Below are 5,973 nucleotides of genomic sequence, written 5' to 3' on the forward strand. Positions count from 1 at the left end.
GGCAGGGTTGAGAGAAAGCACCAACACTTGTTAAATGTTGGTCGTGCTATACTTTACCAGTCCAAACTCCCTAAACCCTGTTGGTCCTATGCCCTCCAATTTGCCACCTTCATCATTAATAGAGTCCCTACTCCCATCCTCAAAAACCTTTGTCCATACCAAGCTTTACATAACCATATTCCTGACATCACTTCTTTTAAAGTCTTTGGTTCCGTATGCTATGCTTCTACCCTTCAAGCCCATAGAACAAAACTTGATCCCAAAGCCCGCAAATCAATCTTCCTTGGTTATAAACCTGGTATGAAAGGTTACATACTCCTTGACTACCACACAAATGACATTTTTGTTTCTAGAAATGTTTTTTTTCATGAGCACATTCTGCCTTACATCCCCGACCATACTATACCCTATACTTCTTGGTCATACTTTCCATCTATCAAAGATAAATCTAACCATAACATTACTCTTCCTGACAGTGTCCACTCACCACTTTCTTCAAACCACACCCCTGAAACTTTACCTCCACCATTACCTCCCTCTAACACCAATGAAACATTATCAACCACCACACCTGAACAACCAATCACCTCTCCAACTAAGCAAAATCACACCACCACCAGAACTTCTTCAAGAGTGAGCCATCAACCTTCTTATCTGCAAGACTATATATGCAATTCTCTAGCTACATCAGAACAATCTTCCAAAGGTACTCTTTATCCTCCTTTTCATTCAATCTCACATGAACTTCTATCACCCTCTCATTCTCAGTATGCTTTATCCATATTAACACATACTGAACCAAAATCTTATGCTGAGGCCTCAAAACATGAGTGTTGGAGGAAAGCTATGCAACTTGAATTGGTAGCACTTGAGAAAACAGGTACATGGAAGATCATGGACATCCCTGCTGGTGTTAAACCTATTAGATGCCGATGGGTGTATAAAATCAAATACTTGGCCAATGGTACAATTGATAGATTTAAGGCTCGATTGGTTGCCAAAGGCTACAACCAGATTGAGGGGCTTGATTATTTTGATACCTATTCACCAGTGGCCAAACTTACAACTGTCAGAACCATCATTGCCTTAGCCTCTTGTAAGCATTGGTTTCTTCATCAACTTGACGTCAACAATGCCTTCCTTCATGGCAACATCCAAGAGGATGTTTATATGGTCATAACACCAGGTGTTCATAACACTAAACCCAACCAGGTCTGCAAACTTGTGAAATCCATTTATGGACTTAAGCAAGCAAGCAGAAGATGGTATGAAAGACTCACTTCTTTCCTACTTTCACACAACTACAAACAAGCTACCTCAGATCATTCACTCTTTATGAAACATTCTTCATCCAACATAACTATTCTCTTAGTATATGTTGATGATGTCATCTTGGCAGGCAATGACATGGCTGAGTTTCACTCCATCAAATTGGCACTTGACTCTACTTTCAAAATCAAGGATTTAGGCACCTTGAAGTATTTTCTTGGCATTGAGGTAGCTCAATCAAAAGCAGGAATTTTCCTCAATCAAAGGAAATATTGCCTTGATTTACTTGAAGATTCAGGTTTCCTTGATTCAAAGCCAGTTGCCACACCCTCTGACCATGCAGTAAAACTTTTCCAAGATGCCAGCATACCTCATCCTGACATTCCCTCATATAGAAGACTCATTGGTCGCTTACTATATCTCAATGCAACACGACCGGATATCACTTTCTCTACACAGCAACTTAGCCAGTTCCTTGCTACTCCCACATCCACACACTTCACAGCAGCCTGTAGGATTTTGAAGTATTTGAAGAGTTGCCCGACTCGTGGCATTTTCTTTCCGCGCGACTCGAGTCTTCACCTGAATGGCTATTCCGATGCTGACTGGGCAGGATGTTTGGACACCCGCAGATCTGTTTCAGGACAATGCTTCTTCCTTGGTCGATCCCTTATATCATGGCGCACTAAGAAGCAACTCACAGTCTCTCGTTCGTCCTCAGAGGCAGAATATCGTGCCCTTGCAACTGCCACGTGTGAGCTTCAATGGCTCCTTTATCTGCTGAAAGATCTTCATATCACATGCATCAAGCCACCGGTGATTTACTGTGACAATAAGAGTGCCATTCACATTTCCTCCAATCCTATTTTCCACGAGAGAACCAAACACGTGGATATAGATTGTCACATTGTACGAGAGAAGCTGACTCAAGGCATCCTGAAACTCCTCCCTGTCAAATCTCAAGATCAACTAGCTGATTTGTTCACTAAGTCTTTACATTCTCAACCTTTCTATGATTTATTGTTCAAGTTGAAGATGATAGACATTTACCATCCTTCAACTTGTGGGGGGATATTGAAGTATATTGATAAGTCAAGAGAGATGGTAGAGAAGAAGATTACAACTGGTTCTAACAAAGTTAGTTAGAGTTAGTTATTTCTGTTTTCTTATTGGATAAGTAATCATAGTGTACAGCATATACATATCATGCTACCATGCAGCTCATGCAGCATATATATACGTGTTGTAACCATCCTATTCAATCAATGAGAACTATCCTTTTTCTTTCTCCATGTTCATGTTGATGCAACTTAATACTATCTTAAACGTGTTTTTCATTTTAGTTTTGAGTTTTTCTCTGCAGAGTTTAGATTAAAAACCACCGGGAAAATGAACAGTTTTAATTAATGGCAATCATGTAATAATAAACAACTATATTCATTTTTTTTTTATTAAAACCAAAATGCTTGCAGGCATATCAATTTTATTATTTCTTAATTCATAAAATATTATGATATCAAACGAAGGTAAATTATATTGCCTTTATTTATTAGCATTATCTTTCATTGTATTCCTATATATTTAAATATATTATTCTTTAATATTTATTCATATACTTTTAGAAATATTTTATTTCTCTTAATATAATTAATTTAAGAGATTTATTCACACAAATAAAAAAATATACTATTAAAAAACTAATATTTTTATTAAAACATCATAATCATTAATATAATTATTTTTATTGTAAAATATGATACAACTCCTATCATTTTAATATTACAATTACGAAATAATTAATATATTAAAAATTGAATCAACATAGTCATTTTGGACAACTTTTTATTTATAATTTTTTTTTTATTATTTTGAAATTTAGCTAGTATGATAATGAACTTTTCAAAAATGTGATATTTATAATAAACTAATCTTAGAAATTATTGGTATGTTTCTCACTATGATAAATCTAATGTGTAATTTTAGGATAGTAATGTATATAATACTAGAGTTTATTGTTTAATAAAACTATCAATTTTTTATATCAATAAAATAATGGTAAATATATGTAATTTGATAGAATACAAGTCATTCATTGAATATCTAATATAAAATTATTTTACATGTATTAGTTATATTAATTAGTTTTCTATTAAAAGGTAAAAATGACAATTATTTTAAAACCAATTTAATTGTAAAGTGGCATTCATTGTGGAATATATAAAGCAAGTAACACATTTTATTTTTAAGACCAATCAACACCAATTTAAGACCAATCAATACAAAATGGTATCATAAAACTAAATATTTGGGCAATATACTTTTATTTATTGTCTATTAAATTATTAAATTACTCTATTAACTTTAATAATAATATTTTAATAAATTAAATTAAATTTTGTATTAAAATCAATCGTATTCATTATTTTTTTTAAAAAAACCGCACACAACATAAATATAATTGGGTTGCTTTTACTCTACAATATTATAAATTGGTATAATAAATATATTTTAATAAATTTGAACTATGTTTTGAAAAAAAAGAAAAATCAAACTAGTTTTTCAATTTGTCTGCTCCAAAATAGTTTTTAAAATTATAATTACCAAATGATTTTTATTTTTATTTAAAAAAAAGTTTTAAAAAATAAATTTTAAAAACTAAAAACTATAACACATTTGTTGATATTATTTTCTATTAAAAAAAAAAACTATAACACATTCAAACAAGCTCTTACTTTCGTTTTTTTCTCTCAACACTCAAGCCCTCTTTTCTCTCATTTATTTCATTTGTGGTGCTTTTTATTTCAAAAACCCTAAAATTTCACAAATTATTTTCATCTTATATCTTTCATCTCTACATTCTTCTATTTCTATCTCTCTCGCCCAACTTTTTTTTATCTCTTGCATTTCAGTCTCTCTTGCTCCTTCATCTTCTTTCAAATGATAACTATAACTAATTAGACCATTTACAATGATGTGTTGAAAAAATTATTCAATAGTTGAATGTCTACAATGGTTTGTTGAATGAGGTGTTTAATGTGATGTGGATTAATTGGTGTTGAAAAGATTCAACATGTTGAATGAGAAAAAAGTGGGGCCACATGCAACACTTTACACAATTTTATTGGTTGTTGTGATTATTTAGATTTTATTTTCTTTTACTCATTTAAAATTAATTATTTCATAGTAAATAAATTTTTTATTTATTTTTATTTTTATCAAAATTCATTATTTTTTTTCCTCTATAAATAGAGACTTGGTTCATTTGATTTGGACTCATAAAAAAAATTCACTTTTTTCTCTCAATTTTTTTTCTATTTAGCCTTAAAAAAAATCATTGTTTGTAGCTCTAAACATCCTTGTAGTGAAATGGATCCCAACAATAACCCTTTTAACACCCAAAATTCGGAATATTTCATGATTAAATAAATTGTTTGTGAGCCGAATCTATTGTACTAATTAAATTATGTGTGTTTCATTTTTTGTGTGTTTCTTTTTTAGTGTGTTGTGTGTTTAGTGTATTTATTGCATTTTTAAGTTTTTTTATAATTTTATTTTTTTAAAAAATAACTATTTTTACATCTCTTATTTATTACTTGCAAGAAAAAAAATTAAGAATAGAAAATTAGAAAAAATAAATAAATTATTAAATTTAAAAAAAAAAAAAGTTTAAATATTAATTATTTTAATTTAATTTTAATTGATAATAGATATTAATATATAATCATAAAAACAAAACTTTAAAAGAAAATAAGAATATGATGTGGGGTAGGGTGTTGAATTTTATTAAACAAAACCATTGTAGTGAAAAAAAAATTGAATAGGTGTTGAATTATTAGGTGGAAGAGAGAGAAGATGATGTGGAAGATAAAAAGTGAAAAAGTAGGGTGTTGAATAATGTAACCATTGTACATAGTGTTAGGCACTATTTCTCTTTCATTGTTTTTGTTTCTAATTTTGGGTTTTTTTGTAAGTGACAAATTCCTAATTTTTTGATGATTAATGTTGTTCTCTTTACAAGTAATGTGTTTCAGGTATCAAATTCAACAAAAAAGTGCGAACAATTGAAGACAAGGCACAAACAATATTAGGTAACTGAATATTTTTACTTCAGTCTTTTGTTTACCCTTATTTAAGTTTATTTCATTTTTTATTCGGTGTATACAAGTTATTGGCAAACAAGTGTTAACTCAAATTTAAGTAAATTGTGGATGGCTAGATCTTGGATAAATTTGTACCTTTTCTCTTCTATTTTAATATTTTTTCAGGAATTGGGATCAGCCGCTAAGGATAGACGTTTATCTGAGTCTAGCTACTGTATTGCCGATAACAGATCAACAAGAAGGACAAATTAGACTTTGCTATGAATTAATTAGATTATGAACTTTTTATGTATTTTTGGCATAATAATACTTTTTATTATAATATTTTCGGCATAATGTATTCTCGCATTTTTTTAATATTATAATGCTTATTTGATATTAAATATTTATGATTGAAATTAATTTTATTACGTTAAAAAGTGATAGAAAATAAAAAATACTATAAATAAAACTATCATAAAAAAAATTTATAGAAAAAAATAATACTATATTTAAAAATATTATAGCAGAAATAATTTAAATAAAAAATATTATAATAAATATAAAACAATAGATAAAAATTAATAATAGTTTAAGCTGTTGCTAAATGTAAAAATTACATACT

The sequence above is a fragment of the Vicia villosa genome, linkage group LG1 (assembly GCF_029867415.1).
Source record: "Vicia villosa cultivar HV-30 ecotype Madison, WI linkage group LG1, Vvil1.0, whole genome shotgun sequence".
Lineage (NCBI taxonomy): Eukaryota > Viridiplantae > Streptophyta > Magnoliopsida > Fabales > Fabaceae > Vicia > Vicia villosa.